This window comes from Pongo abelii, chromosome 9, assembly GCF_028885655.2.
Source record: "Pongo abelii isolate AG06213 chromosome 9, NHGRI_mPonAbe1-v2.0_pri, whole genome shotgun sequence".
Classification (NCBI taxonomy): domain Eukaryota; kingdom Metazoa; phylum Chordata; class Mammalia; order Primates; family Hominidae; genus Pongo; species Pongo abelii.
Genome location: NC_071994.2, coordinates 20,092,507 through 20,120,030, shown reverse-complemented (window position 1 = coordinate 20,120,030; position 27,524 = coordinate 20,092,507). Strand labels below are relative to the sequence as shown.

The 27,524-nt window shown below is 39.8% G+C and overlaps 1 protein-coding gene across 6 annotated transcripts in view; it reads left to right on the top strand.

The window, feature by feature from the left end:
* CSTPP1 (centriolar satellite-associated tubulin polyglutamylase complex regulator 1) overlaps positions 1-27,524 on the top strand; it is a 233,356-nt gene that overhangs the window by 74,824 nt on the left and 131,008 nt on the right.

Here is a 27,524-nt window from a genome sequence, read left to right as displayed (position 1 = left end):
AAGAGAAAGAGAAAGAGAAAGAAAGAAAGAGTAAAAGAGAGAAAGAAACAGAAAAGAAAGAGGAAGGAAGGAAGAAAGAAAAAAAGAAAGAGAAAGGAAGAAAAAAAAGGAAAAGAGAGAAAGGAAAGAAAGAAAAGAAAGCCTGGCGCGGTGGCTCATGCTTGTAATCCCAGCACTTTGGGAGACTGAGGCGAGTGGATCACCGATCACCTAAGTTGGGAATTTGAGATCAGCCTGACCAATGCGGAAAAACCCCGTCTCTACTAAAAATACAAAATTAGCCAGGCATGGTGGTGCATGACTGTAATCCCAGCTACTTGGGAGGTTGAGGCAGGAGAATCACACTTGAACCCGGGAGGCAGAGGTTGCGGTGAGCAGAGATCACACCATTGCACTCCAGCCTGGGCAACAAGCGAAACTCTGTCTCAAAAAAAGAGAGAGAGAGAGAGAAAGAAAGAGAGAAGCAAAGGAAGGAAGGGAGGGAGGGAGAAAGGGAGGGAAGGAAGGAAGGAGGGAGGGAGGGAAAGAGAAAGAAATTAGAAAAAGAAGAGCAATTTAAAAGTTGGGGGGAAGGGGATGGAAAGAGTAAAGATTAGAGTAGAAATCAATGAAATAGATACCAGAAAAACAGTAGAGAAAATTAGTGAAGCCAAGCAGGTTCTTTGAGAAGATAAATAAAATTGGAAAATCGTGAGCCAGACTGATCACAACAAAAGAGAGAAAAGACACAAATTACCTATAATATCAGGAACGAGAGAGATGCATCATTACAGATTCTATAGGTATTAAGAGATAATAAGGAAATATTATCAATTTTATACCAATAAATTCAATGACTTAGATCAAACGGACAGAGACACAAAGGACATTCAAAAATAAATAGATAACTTGAAGAAACGGAATTTGTAGTTAAAAATAATCTCACAGGCCAGGCACAGTGGCTCACGCCTGTAATCCCAGCAATCCAAGGCAGGCAGATTGCGAGGTCAGGAGATTGAGACCATCCTGGCCAACATGGTGAAACCCCGTCTCTACTAAAAAAAAAAAATACAAAAATTAGCCAGGCATGGTGGTGCGCACCTGTAATCCCAGCTACTCAGGAGGCTGAGGCAGGAGAATCACTTGAACCCGGGAGGGGGAGGCTGCAGTGAGCAGAGGTCATGCCACTGCACTCCAGTCTGGCGACAGAGCAAGACTCTGTCTCAAAAAAAAAAAAAAAAACCAACTATATATATATATATATATATATATATGTGTATATATATATATATATATATATATGTGTATATATATATATATATGTGTATATATATATATATATGTGTATATATATATATATATGTGTATATATATATATATATATGTGTATATATATATATATATGTGTATATATATATATATATATGTGTGTATATATATATATGTGTATATATATATATATATATATATGTGTATATATATATATATGTATATATATATATATATATATATCTCAGAAACTCCAGGCCCAGGTGGCTTCACTGGTGAATTCTACCAAGCATATTAGGAAGACAGAACACCAGTTCTACACAAATCCTTCCAGAAAATTGAAAAGAAGTACTTCTCAACTCAATCTAGGAGACTAGCATTATTCTAATACCCAAATAAAACAAAGACATTTCCAGAAAAGAAAACTGCAAACCAATATTCCTTGTCACAAAAATTCTTAAAATTTTAGTAAATTGAATCCAACAATATATAAAAACCATGTGGGGTTTATTCCAGGAATGCATGTGGTGGTTTCACATTTAAAAATCAATGTAAACTTAAAAATTCTGAAAAAAGAAATGCGTAACCCACCATATAAAAAGAAAAAAAAAAAGATCATTTCAATAAATAGAGAAAAAGCATTTTATAAAATCGAACATTCATTCCTGATTCAAAAAGACAAAAAGAAGACTGTTCATGCTGTCTCTCACCTGTAATCCCAGCACTTTGGGAGGCTGAAGCAGGAGGATTGCTTGAGCCCCAGAGGTGGAGGTCACAGTGACCGAGATCATGCCACTGTACTCCAGCCTGGGCGATAGAGCCAGACCTTGTCTCAAACAACAACAACAAAGACCTCCTAGCAAAGCAGGAATAGAAGGGAATTTTTTCACCCAGTGAAGGGCATCTACAAAAAACCTGTCAAACTTAATGGTGAAAGACAGAAGACTTTGCTGCTAAAATCAGGAACAGGGCAACGATTTCCACTCTCACCATTTTTGTTCAACATTGTCCTGGAGGTTCTAGCCAGTGGATAAGGCAAGAAAACTTGAAAAAAAACAAGTTTGTTCACATAGGACATGATTGTCTATATAGAAAAGCCTATGGAATCTACAAAAAAAAAAAAAAGTTACTAGAACTAATAAGTGAATTTATCAAGGCTATATATCAATATATAAAAATTGTATTTTTGTATTCTAGCAAAGAACAATTGGAAATTTAAATTTTAAAAGCAGTGTCATTTACAATAGCATCAAAAAATACAAAATACTTAGAAATAATTCTGACAAAAGGTTTACACTGAAAATTACAAAACATTGCTGAGAGGAATTAAAGACTATAGTGACTGATTAATATATGGTAACAAAGTATATCGGTTGTGGACAGGAGGTCACAGGCAGACAGGAGGGAGGAATTCCAAATAGGGTCAAAGGACACTTTGGGAGGTAGTGGATATGTTCATTGTCTTGATTGTGGTGATGGTTTCTTGGGTATACGCATATATAAAAACTTACCAAATTATATGTGTACTTTTTCATTTAGTACTTTTTTTTTTTTTTTTTTTTGAGATGGAGTCTTGCTCTGTCACCCAGGCTGGAGTGCAGTGGCCCAATCTCGGCACACTGCAAGCTCCGCCTCCCAGGTTCACGCCATTCTCCTGCCTCAGCCTCCTGAGTAGCTGGGACTACAGGCGCCCACCACCACGCCTGGCTAATTTTTTTTTTTTTTTTTTTTGTATTTTTAGTAGAGATGGGTTTTCACTGTTAGCCAGGATGGTCTCAATCTCCTGATCTCGTGATCCTCCTGCCTTGGCCTCTTAAAGTGCTGGGATTACAGGTGTGAGCCACCGTGCCCGTCCACTTTTTCATTTAGTTCTATGAATTTTTTTTTTTTTTTTTGAGATGGATTCTCACTCTGTTCCCCAAACTGGAGAGCAGTGGCACAATCTTGGCTCACTGCAACCTCCACTTCCTAGGTTCAAGCAGTTCTCCCGCCTTAATCACCCGAGTAGCTGGGACTTCAGGTGCGTGCCACCACGCCCAGCTAATTTTTGTATTTTTAGTAGAGATGGGGTTTCACCATATTGGTCAGGCTGATCTTGAACTGCTGACCTCGTGATCTTCCCGCCTTGGCCTCCCAAAGTGCTGGGATTACAGGCGTGAGCCACTGTGCCCGACCAGTTCTATGAATTTTTAACACATGTATATATACAGAACAATTTCATCACCACAAAAAACTCCATACTATCCCTTTATAATCACACCCTCTTCTGTCTCCCAACGCAAACCCCTGACAACCACTGATTTGTTCTCCATTATAGTTTTGTCTTTTCAACAATGTCATATCAATGGACTTATACAATATATAAACTTTTTTTTTTTTTTGAGTCAGAGTCTCACTCTGTTGCCCAGGCTGCGTTGCAGTGGCATGATCTTGGCTCACTGAAACCTCCCCTTCTTGGGTTCAGGCAATTCTCATGCCTCAGTCTCCCAAGTAGCTGGGATTACAGGCAGACACCACCTCACCTGGCTAATTTTTGTGTTATTAGTAGAGATGGGATTTCACCATGCTGGCCAGGCTGGTCTCGAACTCCTGGCCTCAAGTGATCTGCCCGCCTTGGCCTCCCAAAGTGTTGGTATTACAGGCATGAGCCACTGTGCCCAGCTTTATACAGTATATAACCTTTTGAGATTAGCTTTTTTCACTCTGCATAATGCTTTGAGAGCTTTGAGATTCCTCCAGGTTGTGGCATGTGTCAGTACTTTGCTTCTTTTTATTGCTGAGTAGTGTTGTATTGTATATATGTACCACAATTTGTCTATCCATTCACCCTTGGAAGGATATTTGGGTTTCCCCCAATTGGCAATTATGAATAGAGTTGCTGCTATAAATACTCATGTACTCATTTCTGTGTGAACATACATTTTCTGTTCTCTGAATTGTATACCCAAGAATAAGATTGCTTACTCAATCACATGGTATGTTTAGCTTTTTTTTTTTGAGATGGAGTCTCACTCTGTCACCCAGGCTGGAATGCAGTGGTGCAATGTCGGCTCACTGCAACCTCTGCTGCCTGGGTTCAAGTGATTCTCCTGCATCAGCCTCCCAAGTAGCTGGGATTACAGGCACCTGCCACTGCACATGGCTAATTTTTGTAGTTTTAATAGATAAGGGGTTTCACCATCTTGGCCAGGCTGGTCTTGAACTCCTGACCTCATGATCCACCTGCTTCTGCCTCCCAAAGTGCTAGGATTACAGGCATGAGCCACCACGCCCAGCCATGTTTAGCTTTTTAAGAAAATGCCACAGTGTTGTCCAGAGTGGCTGCACCAGTTTGTATTTCTACCAGCAATATATGAGTGATTGGGTTGGTCTATATCCTTGTCAGCACTTGGCATTGTCAGTATTTTTCATTTTAACTATTCTAATAGGTATCTCATTGTGGTATTGATTTGCATTTCTCAAGTGGCTAATGATGTTGAAAAACTTCTTATTTGCCATTCACATATCCTCTTTGGTGAAGTGTCTGTTCAAACTTTTGCCCATTTTTAAATTGGGTTGTTTGTTTTCCTACTGTTGAGTTTTGAGAGTTGTTTATATATTCTGGATACAAGTCCTTTGTAATTTGCAAATATTTTCTACTAGCATTTAGCTTGTATTTTCATTCTCTTCTCAGTGTTATATACAGAGCAAAAGTTTATTTGTTTATTTATTTTTTGAGATGGAGTTTTGCTCTTGTTGCCCAAGCTGGAATGCAATGGCACAATCTCAGCTTTCAGCAACCTCTGCCTCCCAGGTTCAAATGATTTCTCCTGCTGCAGCCTCCCAAGTAGCTGGGATTACAGGCACGTGCCACCACGCTTGTCTAATTTTTTGTATTTTTAGTAGAAACAGGGTTTCACCATGTTAGTTAGCTAGGCTGGTCTTGAACTCCTGACCTCAGGTGATCCACCTGCCTCGGCCTCCCAAAGTGCTGGGATTACAGGCGTGAACCACCGTGCCCAGCCTAAAAGTTTTTAATTTTGATGAAATTCAATTTATTGATTTCTGTGTTTTTTGGATCATGCTTTTGGTGTCATATCTAAGAACTCTGCCTAATTTCCAGATTGCAAAGATTATCTCCTGTTTTTCCTCTAAAATTTTTTTCTTTTTTTGAGATGGAATATTGCTCTTTCACCCAGGCTGGAGTACAATGGCGCCATCTCGGCTCACTGCAACCTCTGCCTCCCAGGTTCAAGCAATTCTCCCTGCCTCAGCCTCCCGAGTAGCTGGGATTACAGGTGCTCGTCACCATGCCCCGCTAATTTTTATATATTTAGTAGAGACAGGGTTTCACCATGTTGGCCATGCTGATCTTGAACTCCTGACCTCAGGTAATCCGCCTGCCTCTGCCTCCCAAAGTGCTGGGATTACGGGCATGAGCCACCTCACCTGGCCCCTTTAAAAGTTTTATAGGTTTATCTTTCACATTTAGATCCAAGATCCACTTGAGTTCACTTTTTTATGTAAAGTTTGAATTTTAGTTTGAGGTTCTTTTCTCTTTTTTTACATTTTGCATTTGTTGAAAAAAGTGTCTTTTCTTCATGAATTGCTTATGTACCTTTGTTGAAAATCAATTTGCCACACTGTCTTTGTGTGATTTCTCTAATTTTTTTTTTTTTTTTTTGTGACGGAGCCTCGTTCTATTGCCCAGGTTGCAGCGCAGTGGCGTGATCTCAGCTCACTGCAACCTCCACCTCCCGGATTCAAGTGATTCCCCTGCCTCAGCCTCCCGAGTAGCTAAGATTACAGGCGTGCACCCCCACGCCTGGCTAATTTTTGCATTTTTAGTAGAGACACGGTTTCACCATGTTGGCCAAGGTGGTCTCAAACTCCTGACCTCAAGTGATCCACCCACTTCGGCCTCCCAAAGTGCTGGGATTACAGGCATGAGCCACTGCACCTGGCCTCTCTAATTTTTAAGAAAACATTTTCTTCCATTTTGTGGGTTGCTTTTTTACTCTGTTGATAGTGTCTTTTGATGCACTTAAAAATAATTATGAAGTCCAATTTGTCTTTTCAATAGAAATTATTTTGCCTTTAAAAATATTTAAGGCCAACACATAAAGATTAATGTATATACTAGCAATGTACAACTGAAAACCATTTATACATGAAAAAAACCATTTATAAGAGCTCTTCCAAAATGAGATATTTAGGTATAAATCTAACAAAACATGTACATAGCCTGTGTATGCTACAAAATGCTGGTAAAAGAAAACAAAACTGTAATAAATTGACAGACAAACTATATTCATGGATTGGAAGATTAAACATAGTAGAGATATTGATTTCCCGCCCCCCCCCTCTTTTTTTTTTGGGGTGGGGGGGACAGAGTCTCACTCTGTTGCCCAGGCTGGAATGCAGTGGCACGATCTCAGCTCAATGCAACCTCTGCCTCCTGAGTTCAAGAGATTCTCCTGCCTTAGCAGGAGAATTCCTCCCATGAATCATAAATGTTCTTAATAGCATCTACAAGGTGAATTTACTTTGCCCAGATCCACCAGGAATTACTGTCTATGACAACTATAGCCTTATGAAATGTATTTCTTAAATAAGACTTGAAGTTGAAATTATTCCTTGATCCCTGGGCTGCAGAATGTATGTTGTGTTAGCAGGTATGAAAACAACATTAATCTCCTAGTCAGTGAGCAGTAATATTTTCAAAGTAATCTTTTTTTTAAAAAAAGAGTAAGTCTTTACTTACTCCTTTAAAGGGGGCTTAAAATATTCAGTAAACCATGCCATAAACAGATGTGCTTTCATGCAGGCTCTGTTGGCCCATTTATGGAGCACAAGCAGAGTAGATTTAGCATCATTCTTAAGGCCCTAGGAATTTTTAGAATGGTGAATGAGCATTGGCTTCCACTGAAAGTCACCAGCTGCATTATCCCCTAACAAGAGCATCAGCCTGTCCTTTGAAGCTTTGAAGCCAGGCATTGACTTCTCTTCTCTAGCTATGAAAGTCCTAGATGGCGTCTTCTTCCAATAGAAGTCTGTTTTATCTACATTGAAAATCTGTTGTTTCATGTAGCCACCTTCATCAATGATCTTAGCTAGATCTTCCGGATAACTTGCTGCAACTTCTCCATCAGCACTTGCTGCTTCACCTTTGTGGTTTTATGTTATGGAGGCAGCTTATTTCCTTAAACTTCATGAACCAACCTCTGCTACCCTCAGACTTTTCTTCTGCAGCTTCCTTACCTCTCTCAGCTATCACATAATTGAAGAGAGTTAGAGCCTTACTCTGGATTAGGTTTGGCTTAAGGGAATGGTATGGTTGGTTTTATCTGTCCAGACCATGAAAGCTTTCTCCATATCAGCAGTAAGGCTGTTTCACTTTCTTATCATTTGTTTGCTCATTGGAATGCATTTTTTTTTTTTTTTTTTTGGACGGAGTCTCACTCCTTTACCCAGGCTGGAGTACAGTGGCACGATTTCAGCTCACTGCAACCTCTGCCTCCCAGGTTCAAGTAATTCTTGTGCCTCAGCCTCCCTAGTAGCTGGGATTACAGGCGTGAGCCATCATGCCTGGCTAATTTTTTTGTATTTTTAGTAGAGACGGGGTTTCACCATGTTGGCCAGGCTGGTTTCAAACTCCTGGCCTCCTGTGATCTGCCCACCTCGGCCTTACCAAAGTGGTAGGATTATAGACATGAGCCACCGCGCCTGGCCTGGAATGTCCTTTAAATTTCTTTCAAGAACTTTTTCTTTGCATTCACAACTTGGCTAACTGTTTTGTGTAAGAGGCCTAGCTTTCGGCCTATCTTGGCTTTTGACATGCTCTCTTCACCAAACTTAATACTTTCTAGCTTTTAATTTAAAGTAAGAGACTCTTCCTTTCACTTGAACACTTAGAGGCCATTGTAGGGTTATTAATTGACCTAATTTCAATACCATTGGAGCTCAGGGAATAGAGAGCACCAAGGAAAGAGAGGGAGAAAGAGGAATGGCTGGTCGGTGGAGCAGTCAGAACATAACGACATTTATTGATTAAGTTCACCCTCTTATGTGGGTGTGGTTTGTGGCACCCCAAAATAATTACAATAATAACATCAAAGATCAGTGATCACAGACCATGATAACAGATATACAAATAATGAAAAAGTTTGAAATATTGTGAGAATTACCAAAATGTGAAGCAGAGATATGAAGTGAGCACGTGCTGTTGGCACCCATAGACTTGCTTGACACAGAATTGCCAAAATCCTTCAATTTTCAAAAAATGCAATATCTACAAAGTACAATAAAGTGAAGCATAATAAAACAAGGTATGCCTGTAAATGGTACACTACACATGCTATTCTGTATAATGAATTTTTTTTCTGAGTACGTAGGCTATATATATTTTAAGATTATTAAATAATATGACACTTAAACATAGCCAATCATATAAGCAAAGTTGTTCAGCTGTTTCTCACACCTGAAAGTGCACCCACACCAAATAAAACATTTTTAGGTTATGTGTCCCAATTTGGACTTCTGAAAGTATGGTCACCATATGCCAAGGCATGAAGGCATTAACTGGGGAATGAGTATGGACTTTGATGCCTTTCATCTCCTTTGCTCATCTGTCCCTATCTACATGATGGCTGCATTTGAAATGAAATAAAGTCTACATACTGGAGAGTAGCTTATAAATCAATATTTTATTAAAACAGTTATGTCTAATAATTTTTTATAAAATAATGTACTTATTTGAGTCTTAAGCTTAGTGATGTAATTAAAAGCCTATTTGGTTTTTTCTTAGGAATCCAAATCCTCTCTTTAATCATTTAAACCCTTTAATTTGCTAAAGATAAGTTTTGTGCCCTGTTGACCACCTAACGGAATAAGCAAGTGTTGAAGATCTCTTGTGGTTTTTTTAGTTGCAAATTCTACCAAGCTAACCCATTTATTGCAGTGGATAGGAGCTGGAGAGCTGTTCATTCGGCAATAATAGGCAAAGGGTGGTGGAGGGAAGAAAACTATCTTTCTGATATTTTTGCTTAGGAATTTGGGGATTCAGAATTTAGTCATAAACAACTAAATTAATGTGTTTAAATACTTTGAATCAGTTCTAAATCATTCCTTATTTTGTAACATACAAGATCTTAGAGATAACTAAAACAGTGGTTGAAAAATTCTGTTGTGGATTGAAGATCCTCCAGAAGCATAATTCACTAATAGGCACAGCGTTTGGGGTGATAGGTAAACAAACATCTGTGTCCTATGGTTGCCTCTCTGTATAGGAGGAGATATATAGTTTTCAGGCAAGAGATTTCTTTGGAGAGTCCACTGTCTCTGTTTTGCAAGTTATTTATTTATTTTTAATCCAAGAGATAACGAAAACATGTAGTGGCAGTAGATGGTATTATTCATCAGGAGTTTAGGATGTTACCATGTTAGGCCATTTAAAATAAGACAGAAAGGATTACTTTTTGCCAGCTGCATCATTTCTGGCAAGAGCTTACTACTTTGCTTATTGGGGTCATTGTTGTGGTTGTTGTTAACCCATCAGAGAAACTAACCACTACATTGGTTTTAGCCAAATCCTTGTCATCATTGGCCTTATATTCTTTTGGGGACCAAAGAGCACCTGGTCATTCTGAAAGCTTCCATCCCCAGTGATTGATGCTCATCTCTGCAGGCTCCTGCAGGCTCTCTCAAGCTTGCCTCCCATTTTTCCTGAAGCACCTTCAAGCATTTCTGCATGGCTACTCACTCTCTTCTATTATACCTCCTCCGCCTGCCTTCCTGAATACTGAATTTCCCAGCTCACAACTTTAAGAAAGAGCTTTATTTCAGAGTAGAAAGGGGCCCCCATATGTGGCCTATTATATCCATATCAACTTGCTTACCCTTTTCAAACAGCTATTGTCTTTTAATAGGGTCCTGCCTGGCAGGGGGAGTCCTTAATTCCTGCCATATAAGAATGGGCAGCTTGAGTTACAGCTAGCTGCAGTTTGGTGTTCTGATCAAAAGGCCTCTGTTGTTTTTTAGGGTTTTTCCCCCTCCTTCTCTCTCTCTTTCTATATCCTGGGCTAATAATTCAGCACAGCAAGGTCATTACAGGCTTTGAATTGAGAGCTGAGAGTGTTAAATTACTGACCTAGAATAAAAGAGATCTGGGGGGCTCTCAAGAAAGATAAAGGGATTCCGGCTAGTAAAATGCAAGCCCAGCAACCTCACTTCTTAACAATATTATTTTTTTTTAATCCCCTCTGTCTCTAAAAGTCTTTTCTGGGACAAGGAGAGATCTCCTGCCACAGAATTAGGTTGGAAACCCAATGACATCTTCTGAGAGTTGTGGCCCAGGCGCTGGCAGCTTATGGGCGCCTGTGCAGTTGTCCTTTTTGTCTCCCTACCTTGTCAATATTTCACTCTGTTCTACCTTGGTCTCTCAGCCACATATATGTTTTTTTTTTTTTTTAAATCACATAAGTCATATATATTTATGACATTTCCGCTGAAAGTTAATATCCCATGAAGGGATTTCAGACATGTGGAAAGCATACCACTTAGCCCCCAAAATATCTTAAAAACATGACATCATCTTATTAAAAGCCACTTTCATTCCATTTATGTTTTGTAAATAATATTAGTCTGGTCCTCCCATACTTTAACAAAAAAAAAGCTCCATTGTAAATGAATTTGACGTCTCCACTCTATTCTACATTGTCTCTTCTGAAGAAAGTCATTTCCATTTCTTCATACTGTTTTCTTTCATATCTTTCATATATTCTTTTTTTTTTTTTTTTTTTTTTTGGAGACAGAGTCTTGCCCTGTCACCCAGGCTGGAGTACAGTGGTGTGATCTTGGTTCACTGCAACCTCTGCCTCTACAGGCGTGTGCCACCACACCTGGCTAATTTTTGGATTTTTAGTAGAGGCAGGGTTTCACCATGTTGGCCAGGCTGGTCTCGAACTCCTGACCTTAGGTGATCTGCCTGCCTTGGCCTTCCAAAGTGCTGGGATTATAGATGTGAGCCACTGCACCCAGCCACTACAGTTATCTCTTAAAGCTAGACACCATCCATATCCTCTGGAAAATATTGATTTTCTAAGACTAATATTTTTAGAAAAGTTCCTAAAATCAACTTTCACAGATTTTCTGCACAGCAGAGTAATAATAATAAAATAGTCCCTGAATGTGCCAAGCATTTTACAGAATGCATTATTAACACATTTAACCTTTGGCAACCTTATGTAATAAGCATTCCTGTGATCACTAGTTTACAGAGAAAAATAATTGCAATACAAAGTCATACAGCTAGGAAGATTTGTCCCAGACTAGTGCTTCTTGAACTTTCATGTTTGTGTGAACCACCTAGGGATCTTGTTAAAATGCAGAATCAAGATTTTGTAGGTCTGGGTTGGGGCCTCAGATTCTGATTTTTAACAGGCTTCTAAGTGATGCCAGTGCTGCTGTCCTTGGTTCACATTTTCAGTAGCAAAGCCATAGTCATTTTTTCTTGAGAACTACTCAAAAAGTTTTTGGTTATAACTTCCAGTTTTTCGTTCCATCAGGCAATTCTATGAATATACATAGTGGATATTTGACACCTATATCTTACTTTTTAAAAAATATGATAAAACATAGCACTTAGCCCACAAAATATCTTAAATGTTAGAAAATATTTAAGATATTTTGCCTCCTATTGGCCCTGCAGAAGCTGGACCTCCTAGACTGTGTGACCTACTTCAGTGGTACCTCAGGTTCTACATGGTGAGGATCCTGGGGACTGGAAGAGTGGAGATGATCAGGGCCCATAGGGGACCTGGTTAAAATGGACTATTTTAACTATTTTTAAGTGTACAGTTCTGTGGCATTAAATACATTCACATTGTTCTGCAAGCATCACCGTCATCCACCTCCATAACTTTTCTATCTTCCTAAACTAAAACTCTGTACTCACTAAATACTGACTTGCCAACTTCCCATTCCCTCTGACCCCCTAGCTCCTGGCAATCACCATGCTACTTTCTGTATCTAGGAATTTGACTACTCTAGGTACCTCATGTAAGTGAACTCATACAATATTTGTCTTTTTTGATTGGTTTATTTCATTTAGAGTAAGGTCTTCAAAGTTCATTCATGTTGTACCATGTATCAGATTTCCTTCCTTCTTAAAACTGAGTAATAGTCCGTTGTGTGTATGTATCACATTTTGCTTATCTGTCATTAGACACTAGGGTGGCTTCCACCTTTTGTGACTATTGTGAGTAATATTGCTGTGAACGTGGGTGTACATATCATATATTTGTCCAAGTCCCTGCTTTCATTTCTTTTGACTATATACCCAGAAGTGGAATTACTGAATTATATGGTAATTCCACCAATATCTTACTTTCTAAGGTACCAGTTTATGTTTAAGTTATTGTGATCCTTTTTTTTCTTTCTAAGTGAGACAGGGTCTCACTTTGTTACCCAGGCTGGAGTGCCAGAATGCAGTGGCGTGAACATAGCTCACTGGCCTTGACCTCTTGGGCTCAAGAGATCCTCCTGCCTCAGTCTCCCAAGTAGCTGAGACCACAGGTGTGTGCCACCACACCTGGCAAATGTTTAAAGATTTTTTCATAGAGACGGGACCTCAACATGTTACCCAGGCTGGTCTCAAACTCCTGGGCTCAAGCAATCCTCTTGCCTTATAGCCTCCCAAAGTGCAGGGATTACAGGTGTGAGCCACTTCACCCAATCTTCTCTCTTTTTTTTTTTTTTTTTTTAAACATTCCTTACATAAAGTAAACCTTTAAAGGTTTGGCAGGAAAAGTGAGTTTTCAGTACAGATTTTCATTAAAGTCTATTGTCTCTAGCTACTTTGTAATTTTCAATCAATCACAAAAGAATATTGAGAAATGTCCTTTGATCCTTAGAAGGTTGGTAATTGGTTAAATGGCACCAAGTAGAGAATTAGAGAGAGAGTGCTCATGTTCTGAAATAAACCAGTACTAAGAAGGTTTATATCACAGAGAAAGTTTTATATAAATGAATTTAAGACCTCATCTGACAAACAGGTAGTCAAGGAACAGGTGAACCCCTTGTTAAATTTATGCTCTCCTTTTAAGATTTTCTGGAACAACTATCCCAGAATCTTCAAAAATTTTATGGTACCTCTTTCTCTGTGGTCTTTAATAATACATTAGATTCTCGTTTGTTTATAAGAGTTTGGTGCAAGATTCTGCCTGCTACCTAGAGATCTTTCCTTATGTATCTTTAGAAATGGAATTCTCTATTGGAAATAGGAAAAGAAATAAACTGATATTGAAACCTAATGAGTTAGGGGAGAGCCAAGATGGCCGAATGGGAACAGCTCCAGTCTACAGCTGCCAGCGTGAGCGACGCAGAAGACGGGTGATTTCTGCATTTCCATCTGAGGTACCGGGTTCATCTCACTAGGGAGTGCCAGACAGTGGGCGCAGGACAGTGGGAGCAGTGCACCGTGCGCGAGCCAAAGCAGGGCGAGGCATTGCCTCACTTGGGAAGCGCAAGGGGTCAGGGAGTTCCCTTTCCTAGTCAAAGAAAGGGGTGACAGACGGCACCTGGAAAATCGGGTCACTCCCACCCCAATACTGCGCTTTTCCGACGGGCTTAAAAAACGGCGCACCAGGAGATTATATCCCGCACCTGGCTTGGAAGGTCCTACACCCACGGAGTCTCACTGATTGCTAGCACAGCAGTCTGAGATCAAACTGCAAGGCGGCAGCGAGGCTGGGGGAGGAGCACCCACCATTGCCCAGGCTTGCTTAGGTAAACAAAGCAGCCGGGAAGCTCGAACTGGGTGGAGCCCACCACAGCTCAAGGAGGCCTGCCTGCCTCTGTAGGCTCCATCTCTGGGGGCAGGGCACAGACAAACAAAAAGACAGCAGTAACCTCTGCAGACTTAAATGTCCCTGTCTGACAGCTTTGAAGAGAGCAGTGGTTCTCCCAGCACGCAGCTGGAGATCTGAGAACGGGCAGACTGCCTCCTCAAGTGGGTCCCTGACCCCTGACCCCCGAGCAGCCTAACTGGGAGGCACCCCCCAATAGGGGCAGACTGACACCTCACACGGCCGGGTACTCCTCTGAGACAAAACTTCCAGAGGAACGATCAGACAGCAGCATTCGCCGTTCACGAAAATCCGCTGTTCTGCAGCCACCGCTGCTGGTACCCAGGCAAACAGGGTCTGGAGTGGACCTCTAGCAAACTTCAACAGACCTGCAGCTGAGGGTCCTGTCTGTTAGAGGGAAAACTATCAAACAGAAAGGACATCCACACCAAAAACCCATCTGTACATCACCATCATCAAAGACCAAAAGTAGATAAAACCACAAAGATGGGGAAAAAACAGAGCAGAAAAACTGGAAACTCTAAAAAGCAGAGCACCTCTCCTCCTCCAAAGGAACGCAGCTCCTCACCAGCAATGGAACAAAGCTGGACGGAGAATGACTTTGACGAGCTGTGAGAAGAAGGCTTCAGATGATCAAACTACTCTGAGCTACAGGAGGAAATTCAAACCAAAGGCAAAGAAGTTGAAAATTTTGAAAAAAATTTAGACGAATGTATAACTAGAATAACCAATACAGAGAAGTGCTTAAAGGAGCTGATGGAGCTGAAAGCCAAGGCTTGAGAACTACGTGAAGAATGCAGAAGCCTCAGGAGCCGATGAGATCAACTGGAAGAAAGGGTATCAGTGATGGAAGATGAAATGAATGAAATGAAGTGAGAAGGGAAGTTTAGAGAAAAAAGAATAAAAAGAAATGAACAAAGCCTCCAAGAAATATGGGACTATGTGAAAAGACCAAATCTACGTCTGATTGGTGTACCCGAAAGTGACGGGGAGAATGGAACCAAGTTGGAACACACTCTGCAGGATATTATCCAGGAGAACTTCCCCAATCTAGCAAGGCAGGCCAACATTCAGATTCAGGAAATACAGAGAACGCCACAAAGATACTCCTCGAGAAGAGCAACTCCAAGACACATAATTGTCAGATTCACCAAAGTTGAAATGAAGGAAAAAATGTTAAGGGCAGCCAGAGAGAAAGGTCGGGTTACCCACAAAGGGAAGCCCATCAGACTAACAGCGGTTCTCTTGGCAGAAACTCTACAAGCCACAAGAGAGTGGGGGCCAATATTCAACATTCTTAAAGAAAAGAATTTTCAACCCAGAATTTCATATCTAGCCAAACTAAGCTTCATAAGTGAAGGAGAAATAAAATCCTTTACAGACAAGCAAATGCTGAGAGATTTTGTCACCACCAGGCCTGCCCTAAAAGAGCTCCTGAAGGAAGCACTAAACATGGAAAGGAACAACCGGTACCAGCCACTGCAAAATCATGCCAAATTGTAAAGACCATCAAGGCTAGGAAGAAACTGCATCAACTAAGGAGCAAAATAACCAGCTAACATCATAATGACAGGATCAAATTTACACATAACAATATTAACTTTAAATGTAAATGGACTAAATGCTCCAATTAAAAGACACAGACTGGCAAATTGGATAAAGAGTCAAGACCCATCAGTGTGCTGTATTCAGGAAACCCATCTCACGTGCAGAGACACACATAGGCTCAAAATAAAAGGATGGCGGAAGATCTACCAAGCAAATGGAAGACAAAAAAAGGCAGGGGTTGCAAGCCTAGTCTCTGATAAAACAGACTTTAAACCAACAAAGATCAAAAGAGACAAAGAAGGCCATTACATAATGGTAAAGGGATCAATTCAACAAGAAGAACTAACTATCCTAAATATATATGCACCCAATACAGGAGCACCCAGATTCATAAAGCGAGTCCTGAGTGACCTACAAAGAGACTTAGACTCCCACACAATAATAATAGGAGACTTTAACACCCCACTGTCAACATAAGACAGATCAATGAGACAGAAAGTTAACAAGGATACCCAGGAATTGAACTCAGCTCTGCACCAGGTGGACCTAATAGACATCTACAGAACTCTCCACCCCAAATCAACAGAATATACATTTTTTCAGCACCACACCACACCTATTCCAAAATTGACCACATAGTTGGAAGTAAAGCTCTCCTCAGCAAATGTAAAAGATCAGAAATTATAACAAACTGTCTCTCAGACCACAGTGCAATCAAACTAGAACTCAGGATTAAGAAACTCACTCAAAACCGCTCAACTACATGGAAACTGAACAACCTGTTCCTGAATGACTACTGGGTACATAACGAAATGAAGCCAGAAATAAAGATGTTCTTTGAAACCAATGAGAAAAAAGACACAACATACCAGAATCTCTGGGACACATTCAAAGCAGTGTGTAGAGGGAAATTTATAGCACTAAATGCCCGCAAGAGAAAGCAGGAAAGATCCAAAATTGACACCCTAACATCACAATTGAAAGAACTAGAAAAGCAAGAGCAAACACATTCAAAAGCTAGCAGAAGGCAAGAAATAACTAAAATCAGAGCAGAACTGAAGGAAATAGAGACACAAAAAACCCTTCAAAAAATTAATGAATCCAGGAGCTGGTTTTTTTGAAAGGATCAACAAAATTGATAGACCGCTAGCGAGACTAATAAAGAAGAAAAGAGAGAAGAATCAAATAGATGCAATAAAAAATGATAAAGGGTATATCACCACCGATCCCACAGAAATACAAACTACCATCAGAGAATACTACAAACACCTCTATGCAAATAAACTAGAAAATCTAGAACAAATGGATAAATTCCTCGACACATACACCCTCCCAAGACTAAACCAGGAAGAAGTTGACTCTCTGAATAGACCAATAACAGGCTCTGAAATTGTGGCAATAATCAATAGCTTACCAACCAAAAAGAGTCCAGGACCAGATGGATTCACAGCCGATTTCTACCAGAGGTACAAGGAGGAGCTGGTACCATTCCTTCTGAAACTATTCCAATCAATAGAAAAAGAGGGAATCCTCCCTAACTCATTTTATGAGGCCAACATCATCCTGATACCAAAGCTGGGCAGAGACACAAACAAAAAAGAGAATTTTAGACCAATATCCTTGATGAACATTGATGCAAAAATCCTCAATAAAATACTGGCAAACTGAATCCAGCAGCACATCAAAAAATTATCCACCATGATCAAGTGGGCTTCATCCCTGGGATGCAAGGCTGGTTCAATATATGCAAATCAATAAATGTAATCCAGCATATAAACAGAACCAAAGACAAAAACCACTTGATTATCTCAATAGATGCAGAAAAGGCCTTTGACAAAATTCAACAACTCTTCATGCTAAAAATTCTCAATAAATTAGATATTGATGGGACGTATCTCAAAATAATAAGAGCTATCTATGACAAACCCACAGCCAATATCATACTGAATGGGCAAAAACTGGAAGCATTCCCTTTGAAAACTGGCACGAGACAGGGATGCCCTCTCTCACCACTCCTATTCAACATAGTGTTGGAAGTTCTGGCCAGGGCAATTAGGCAGGAGAAGGAAATAAAGGGTATTCAATTAGGAAAAGAGGAAGTCAAATTGTCCCTGTTTGCAGATGACATGATTGTATATCTAGAAAACCCCATTGTCTCAGCCCAAAATCTCCTTAAGCTGATAAGCAACTTCAGTAAAGTCTCAGGATACAAAATCAATGTACAAAAATCACAAGCATTCTTATACACCAATAACAGACAAACAGAGAGCCAAATCATGAGTGAACTCCCATTCACAATTGCTTCAAAGAGAATAAAATACCTAGGAATCCAACTTACAAGGGACATGAAGGACCTCTTCAAGGAGAACTATAAACCACTGCTCAATGAAATAAAAGACAATACAAACAAATGGAAGAACATTCCATGCTCATGGGTAGGAAGAATCAATATCATGAAAATGGCTATACTGCCCAAGGTAATTTATAGATTCATTACCATCCCCATCAAGCTACCAATGACTTTCTTCACAGAATTGGAAAAAACTGCTTTGAAGTTCATGTGGAACCAAAAGAGAGCCCGCATCACCAAGTCAATCCTAAGCCAAAAGAACAAAGCTGGAGGCATCACACTACCTGACTTCAAACTATACTACAAGGCTACAGTAACCAAAACAGCCTGGTACTGGTACCAAAACAGAGAGATAGATCAATGGAACAGAACAGAGCCCTCAGAAATGACGCTGCATATCTACAACTATCTGATCTTTGACAAACCTGAGAAAAACAAGCAATGGGGAAAGGATTCCCTATTTAATAAATGGTGCTGGGAAAACTGGCTAGCCATATGTAGAAAGCTGAAACTGGATCCCTTCCTTACACCTTATACAAAAATTAATTCAAGATGGATTAAAGACTTAAACGTTAGACCTAAAACCATAAAAACCCTAGAAGAAAACCTAGGCATTACCATTCAGGACATAGGCATGGGCAAGGACTTCATGTCTAAAACACCAAAAGCAATGGCAACAAAAGCCAAAATTAACAAATGGGATCTAATTAAACTAAAGAGCTTCTGCACAGCAAAAGAAACTACCATCAGAGTGAACAGGCAACCTACAAAATTGGAGAAAGTTTTCACAACCTACTCATCTGACAAAGGGCTAATATCCAGAATCTACAATGAACTCAAACAAATTTACAAGAAAAAAACAAACAGCCCCATCAAAAAGTGGGCAAAGGACATGAACAGACACTTCTCAAAAGAAGACATTTATGCAGTCAAAAAACACATGAAAAAATGCTCACCATCACTGGCCATCAGAGAAATGCAAATCAAAACCATAATGAGATACCATCCCACACCAGTTAGAATGGCAATCATTAAAAAGTCAGGAAACAACAGGTGCTGGAGAGGATGTGGAGAAATAGGAAAACTTTTACACACTGTTGGTGGGACTGTAAACTAGTTCAACCATTGTGGAAGTCAGTGTGGTGATTCCTCAGGGATCTAGAACTAGAAATACCATTTGACCCAGCCATCCCATTACTGGGTATATACCCAAAGGACTATAAATCATGCTGCTATAGACACATGCACATGTATGTTTATTGTGGCACTATTCACAATAGCAAAGACTTGGAACTAACCCAAATGTCCAACAATGATAGACTGGATTAAGAAAATGTGGCACATATACACCACGGAATACTATGCACCCATAAAAAATGATGAGTTCATGTCCTTTGTAGGGACATGGATGAAAATGGAAATCATCATTCTCAGTAAACTATCGCAAGAACAAAAAGCCGAACACTGCATATTCTCACTCATAGGTGGGAATTGAACAATGAGAACACATGGACACAGGAAGGGGAACATCACACTCTGGGGACTGTTGTGGGGTTGGGGGAGGGGGGAGGGATAGTTTTAGGAGATATACCTAATGCTAAATGACAAGTTAATGGGTGCAGCACACCAGCATGGCACATGTATACATATGTAACTAACCTGCACATTGTGCACATGTACCCTAAAACTTAGTGTAAAAATAATAAAATAAAAAAATTAAAACAAACAAACAAACAAAAAAACCCAACAGCAACAACAAAAGAAACCTAATGAGTTAATAAGAACATTTGAAGGGAGTTTTAAAAAGGTATCAGGAAGAAACTGATTTTTTTCCTATGGTATAATACTGAATCATTAAGATAATAACTTTAATCATATGTGCCTACAGTGCCCTTATTTTAGGCGTTCCTAGTTACTACAATGGACTTGAACTTGGAAAGGTAAAACAATACAAAATAGCTTTTAACTAAAGTTGGGAATATGAGTGCTTGAAAAATATACATGGATTTACCAGTAGCTTTAGAAGGTAAATATACATGACTACTGAAAAAAACTACAATTATTTTCTAAAATGTGAGACCAACTTTGGAGATAAAACAAATAAAAGAATGAACAGAAGGCGACTCTGGAAATAACAGTAGTAAAGTTATACAGGACATGTTGAGATGATAACCATGAAGAGGAGAATCGAATCATTATCTGCAAGTTTCATGTGGATGGCTCTAAAAGAACAAACCCTGCATCCTAAACCCCCTTCAATTTTATTATTTTGAATTATAATCAAGTCCAAGGAGACTTGGCCTGTTACTAACACCTTTGTATGAAGTATTTTTTTCAACTGAATTCATATCATCTTGAATAAGAACAAAGGATTATGGTTTGAGAATTATTATACTTGCTGGACTTTGAACCAACAGAGTTGATATATTTAACACTTCCACTTCTTGGATGAGGTGGTACTAAGGGGTTTGTAACATCTAAGGGGGCCCATAAAAATAGTGTTGAGTTTTCAGTGAAATCTACAGGTGATGCTAATGGGAACATTTTTAAAGGGATTCTAGTGAGAACAAAAAGACAACAAAAAAGAACCTAAAGGCTATAGCTACAGGCAGAAAATAGAATAAAATTTACCTTAAAATGTTGTCTAGTGTAATGCCAAGCATAGATATACAGTGGATGAGCAAAATCTTGCAAGAAATTAGAATTGAGTTTAAAAAGTTATAAAAGAAAACAGACAAGAAATTAGATGAAACTATGGTATGTGATCTGGCAGTAAAACAGACAAAAGCTGTTTTAAGGTCTGGAGATAGAGAGGAGGGGAAGGAATGGCAGGATCTGCAGATGACTGAGGGAGGCCTCACCTGTGACTAAACTCAGCTTCAGTAGCAGAAGAAAATAGTACAGACAGGGTGAACCAGTTGACAAAAGAGATACAGAGGTTGGAACATAGAGCTGAAGAGAAAGAAATAACAGATGACAGGTTTAGAAACCACATAAAGAATGTGAGATGTAATATGTAGCAGAAGGTGAGATGTAACAGAGATACTGTAAAGAGAAACAGTCTGTCCAGAAACTCTTCCTAGGGGATAAGGCTAGGGGATATTTCCCCAGAGAAACCATGAAAACGCAATTATTCTGGATTTCAAGTGAAATTAGGTAAGCTCCTGGAAGCTCTGTTATAAAGAGCTCTGCTTAGAGGCCTGGTTGAAAGGACTGAAGGATCTTGTAGGAACAAGACAAATTAGAGATTTATGGTAATTGTTGTTTTTTTTTTTTAATTGACATAACATTACACAATATTTGGAAGACAGGAAGAAATCAATAATAAGCCAAAACCCTAATCCAGTGAATAAATACAATTCATATATTTTTAATTTTTAATCACTTTCCTTATTCAGAGCTACTTTAAAGTAGCTAAAATTGGCTGGGCATGGTGGCTCATGCCTGTAATCCCAGCTCTTTGGGAGGCTGAGGCGAGTGCATCACTTGAGGCCAGGAGTTCAAGACCAGCCTGGCCAACCTGGCGAAACCCTATCTCTACTAAAAATACAAAAATTAGCTGGCCATAGTAGCATATGCCTGTAGTCCCAGCTACTCGGGTGGCTGAGGCATGAAAATCACTTGAATTCAGGAGGCAGAGGTTGCAATAAGTTGAGATGGCAGCAACGCACTCCAGCCTGGATGACAGAGGAAGACCCTGTCTCAAAAAAACAAAACATAAATAAATGAAGTAGCTAAAATTATCATGTACACACAATTTTGTTTCCTTTTTTGTTTGTTTGTTTCTTTTATTCTCAGTACCTTCCTCAGGATCCTCCTTAAATATAACATGAATCACGTTTTTATAATTTAAATTTCTAACATGCTATAAAGAGTATGTATGTGTGCAGTAACCTTTTCCCAGTGCTCGGCGCATTGATTTTCCATCCTGTATTTCCCTGTTCCTACTGGCCTGGAGTAACCAGCCTTATAAAAAAAGATGTTCCTTCATACTTAAAGCTGCAAGGGGTAAGCAGATGTGAATTAATCATCTTATATCAGCCGGTAAGAAGCTGATGTGTTAGGGATGGCACCTGCGAGTTTACCATAGCATGCCAGGCCTTCAGGAATGAGTTTTGAAGTTTGAGGGCTTCAAAGGGGAGTTTGAAACATTTTAAAACCCTGACAGGGTTTTACCTGAATTATATGCAAAGATCCAATGGGGGGAAGAGTTTACTTCAGAGAAGCAGCAACTGAGAACCAGATCCTTTGCGTAGCCTTCCTGGAAAGAACGATCTTTCTCCCTTAGCAGCAGCCCCCAGGGTAGGACCAATGCTCTATTTCACGGCTATTTTAAGAAAGTTCTTTATGGATTTGGGTGACAGAAAAGCACTTGTTGAAGTGATCAGGGAAAGAAACTAACTCTGCTACTGAGGATTACTTAGGCAGAAAAAAAATCTTATTATGAAACACCAGCGTTTAAGTCCTTAGAGTGAACTGATAAGCTGATTTGGGGCTTTTTTGCTGTTGCAGAAATTATAAATCCTATCCACTACAGTGGCAGCTCAGTTCTCACAGATGGGTTCACCTATCCTTAGACAGTAACTTAAGATTGATAGTCTCTGTTGGATTTCTTCCTAAATTGTTTTTTAAAGAAGCCAAAGATCTTGGATTCTAATTCTAATGGAGTCACTGCTGACAAAAAGAAGATGAAGAAGATTGTTAGTGCTCACTTGCAGTGTGGCACATCTCTATTTTCTTTTTTTTTCTTTTTTGAGACGGAGTCTCGCTCTGTTGCCCAGGCTGGAGTGCAGCGGCAAGATCTCGGCTCACTGCAAGCTCCGCCTCCCGGGTTCACGCCATTCTCCTGCCTCAGCCTCCCAAGCAGCTGGGACTACAGGCACCCGCCACCACGCCTGACTAATTTTTTGTATTTTTAGTGGAGACGGGGTTTCACCATGTTAGCCAGGATGGTCTCGATTTCCTGACCTCGTGATCCGCCCGCCTCGGCCTCCCAAAGTGCTGGGATTACAGGCATGAGCCATCACGCCCGGCCACATCTCTATTTTCTATAGCATTTACAATTATTTCTTTGTAGCCAACAGAAAAGTTACAATCAATGAACCTATCAATTCATGATGCATATCCGTGGGGAGAAGCTCATTCCGAATGCATCATATGTTAAATTTATCCTTGGATTCAGGATAATATTGTTCACTTACTTTTTCCTGTAGTCAGCATGTTGTAATTTTGAACAACAGAATAAAAGATAACAACAGCCTAGTAGAGAATTAGAAATACTGTAGTTCTTAGAAATACTGCATTCAACTTTTGTAAAGAAACTTTTTTGTATCACTATATAAGGAAGAAGCTGGTGTGTAAGGCAACTTCTGTGCAAATATGTTGTCTAAACTGCTTTGGGGTTCTGCAACATAGACTAGCTGACTTGCCTCACTGATTTCTCTTATCAAGTTAGCATTGCCAAATTCTATAGCTGATAGGCAATGGGAAGAAAACATTTCAGGGCTTTAGGCGTCCTCTGAATTTCACAAGGGAACAAAGAACAAATCCAGGGATTGTTAGGTCAGGAGACAAAATCATGCCATAGGAATATATATCTTTTTTTTTCTTCTTTTTTTTTGAGACAAGGCCTGGCTGTGTCATCCAGGCTGGAGTGCAGTGATGTAATCTTGGCTCACTGTAACCTCTCCCTCCTGGGTTCAAGCCATCTTCCCATCTCAGCCTCCCAAGTAGCTGGGACTACAGGTGCGGGCCACCATGCCCAGCTAATTTTCTTTTTTTTTTTTTGGTAGAGACGGGATTTCACTATGTTGCCCAAGCTGATCTCAAACTCCTAGGCACAAGCAATTCATCTGCCTCGGGCTCCCAAAATGCTGGAATTACAAGTGTGAGCCACTGCACCCAGCCACAGGAATATATCTTTAGAGCCTGGTGACTTTGTGCAAAACAAAACTGCAGTTAGCCAACCTGTTAGTGGAAAATATGCCCCAAAAGTCTTCTCCTCCCAGCTTGCCCCTTTCCAACTCAGAATATATTTTTTCCTTCTGTTTATAGAAGCAACACAAGGTTACTTTAAATCATAATTTTGGCCAGGCATGGTGGCTCACTCCTGTAATCCCAGCACTTTGGGAGGCCAAGGTGGGCGGATCACGGGGTCAGGAGATGGAGACCATCCTGGCTAACATGGTGAAACCCTGTCTCTACTAAAAATACAAAAAAATTAGCCGGGCATGGTGGTGGGCGCCTGTAGTCCCAGCTAATTAAGAAGCTGAGGCAGCAGAATCTCTTGAACCTGGGAGGTGGAAGTTGCAGTGAGCCAAGATATAAGATCGTGCCACTGCACTCCAGTCTGGGCGACAGAGTGAGACTCTATCTCAAAAAAAAAAAATTATAATTTCATAGTTTTTCCCAAGATGTTTTGGATCTTTGGTCTTATATATTCTGTGGAGGCCAATTCATATTCTGTGTTTGAATCACCTTGGTGTGGCCAGTTTGTGCTGCATAGTTGGATGTGATCTGCTCTCCTGTTTTACTTCTTGGCAGATATATTTAGGATTCCTTGAAAAAAAAGGCTGGGCGCAGTGGCTCACACCTATAACCCTAGCACTTTGGGAGGCCAAAACAGGAGGATCGCTTGAGCCCAGGAGTTCAAGACCAGCCTGGGCAACATAGTGAGGCCTCGTCGCTACTGGAAAAAAAAAAAAAAAAAAAGGAAGAAAGAAAGAAAATTAGCCAGGCATGGTGGTGCACACCTGTAGTCCCAGCTACTCAGGAGGCTGAGGCAGGAGGATTGCTTGAACCTAGGAATTTGAAGCTGCAGTGAGCTATGATCGTACTACTGTACTCCAGCCTTGGTAACAGAATAAGACCTGGCCTCAAAACAAAACAAAACAAAACAAAACAAACCTGTGAGAAGAGAAGTCCAATTCCAATTCTAACAGAAGATAATCCACTCTAATGAGCTGGCCTGGTTTTAGAAAGAAAAAAGGAGATAGGAGAATGGCCTAGGAAGACTCAACTGCCATAATCCAGTTAAACAGTGCAGGTCAAGATTCACTGGCCGTTTTCAGTTTGAGTGAGAGCAAGGAGAACCTGGAGGACATAGAGTGCTGTTGGAGTTTTGAAGTTTTGCCTCTTTGCGCATTTAGAATGAGCTGGAATATTTTAATTTGGTCCTCTTGCCCATGTCTTTATTACTTCTATATGTGGAATGTGAATAGCTATTTATATATAGATCCAGTATGGTTACAGTTATTTATTTATTTACTTATTTATTTTTAACTTTTAAGTTCAGGGGTACTTGTGCAGGTTTGTTACATAGGTAAACTTGTGGAGGTTTGTGGTACAGATTATTTCATCACTCAGGTATTAAGCCTGGTACCCATTAGTTGTTTTCCCTGATCTTCTCCCTCTTCCCATCCTCCACCCTCCAATAGGCCCCAGTGTGTGTTGTTCCCCTCTATGCATCCGTGTGTTCTCATCATTTAGCTCCCACTTATAAGTGAGAACATGCAGAATTTGGCTTTCTGTTCCTGCATTAGTTTGCTAAGGATAATGGCCTCCAGCTACATCCATGTCCCTGCAGAGGACATGATCTTATTCTTTTCTATGACTGCAGACTATTCCATAGTGTATATGTACCACATTTTCTTCATCTGCTCTATCATTGATGGGACAGTGTGAGGAATCCTCAAAGATCTAAAGTCAGAAATACCATTTGACCTAGCAATCCCATTACTGAGTGTATACCCAAAGGAATATAAATCATTCTATTATAAAGATGTGTGGTTACATTTATATTTAATTCTTTCTTGGTAGTCCCTGAGCTACTGCCCACTTCACCAGAATAATTTAAATCAATTCTTCCTTTTTGCTAGTTAATAGCCAAAATTAATATGTTTATGTGGAATTGACATCATACATAAATTCTTAGAATTTGTATCTAGTTTTTCAGGAGAAAATAGATACCACTTAATAGAATTCTGTATGACTTTTTCTGTGCAAACAGCCTTTGTTACTAGAAGAGAACATGAAATTGTATCAAGAACTCCCATTAGCTTAACATGTTTACAAATGTCTGATTATAAAATTATTAATTTTTAACACAGCTCCTGCTGTGTTTTCTTAATATATTACTGGAGAAAACTGCCCTAGAGCTGGGCATGGTGGCTCACGCCTGTAATCCCAATGCTTTGAGATGCTGAGGTGGGAGGATTGCTTTAGCTAAGGAGTTTGAGACCAGCCTGAGCAACATAACGAGACTCTGTCTTTACAAAAAATAAAATAAACAAAATTAGCCAGGCATGGTAGCACATGTCTGTAGTCCCAGCTACCTGGGAGGCTGAGGCAGGGGGATCGCTTCAGCCCAGGAGTTTGAGGCTACAGTGAGCTATGATCGTGCCACTGCCACTCCAGCCTGAGCAACAGAGAAAAACCCCATTTCTTAAAAAAAAAAATTGCCCTAAAGTTAAATATTGTATTAGTCAGGGTTCTCTAGAGGGACGGAACTAATGGAATAGATTTATATATATAAAGGGGAGTTTACTAAGTATTAACTCACACAATCACGAGGTCCCACAATAGGCCATCTGCAAGCTGAGGAGCAAGGATAGCCAGTAAACTGAAGAACTTGGAGTCCAATGTTTGAGGGCCGGAAGCATCCAGCATAGGAGAAAGATGTAGGCTGGAAGGGTAGGCCAGTCTCTCTTTTCACATTTTTCTGCCTGCATTTTATTCTAGCTGGCTAGACTGCAGCTAATTAGATTGTGCTCACTCAGATTAAGGGTAGGTCTGCCTTTCCCAGCCCACTGACTCAAAGTTAATCTGCTTTGGCAATACCCTCACCGACACACCCACGATCAATACTTTGTATCCTTCAATCAGGTTGACACTCAATATTAACATGACAAATATTAAGCTAATAAAATAGGAAAACTATGGAATTTATTTTATTGTCAAAACTAAATTAAGAGAGATTTGTACTCAGCCCATTTCATTTTTTTTTTACTTTAGAATTTTTTAATTTCCGGTGAAACCAAATTTTACTACTGTTGTGAACACAGCCTTCACATTTGATGCAAATGGGAGGGCTTAATTATAATCACTTAGTGACAGTATTGTAGACAAAGCCAATAGTGTATGCCACATAGATGATTATATCTTCTGGAGAGAGTTAACTGATAAGCTTGACTTTACAATTAATACAAACATATTTGACTAAAGAAAATGAAAGCACCTTCAGACTATTTCATGTTAATTATATCTTGTAAGGTTAAAAATATATAACTCACAAATAAATTTTAATTTTTAAATTTTTTTTAACCTTCATGTCACAGCCAAGTCCAAAAAATTTTAATTTTGATGTTTCTGGTTCTCTTGTGGCTAGATAATCCATAGAGATTTCCTGAACTTCTTATTCATGATAGCTTAAAAAGAAACATTCAGATCCCTGTGAATTGGACAAAAGGATATCTATTGTATGCTACTTTTTGTGTAAGGAAGAAGAGGAAATAAAAACACAATGGGCCCTTGAA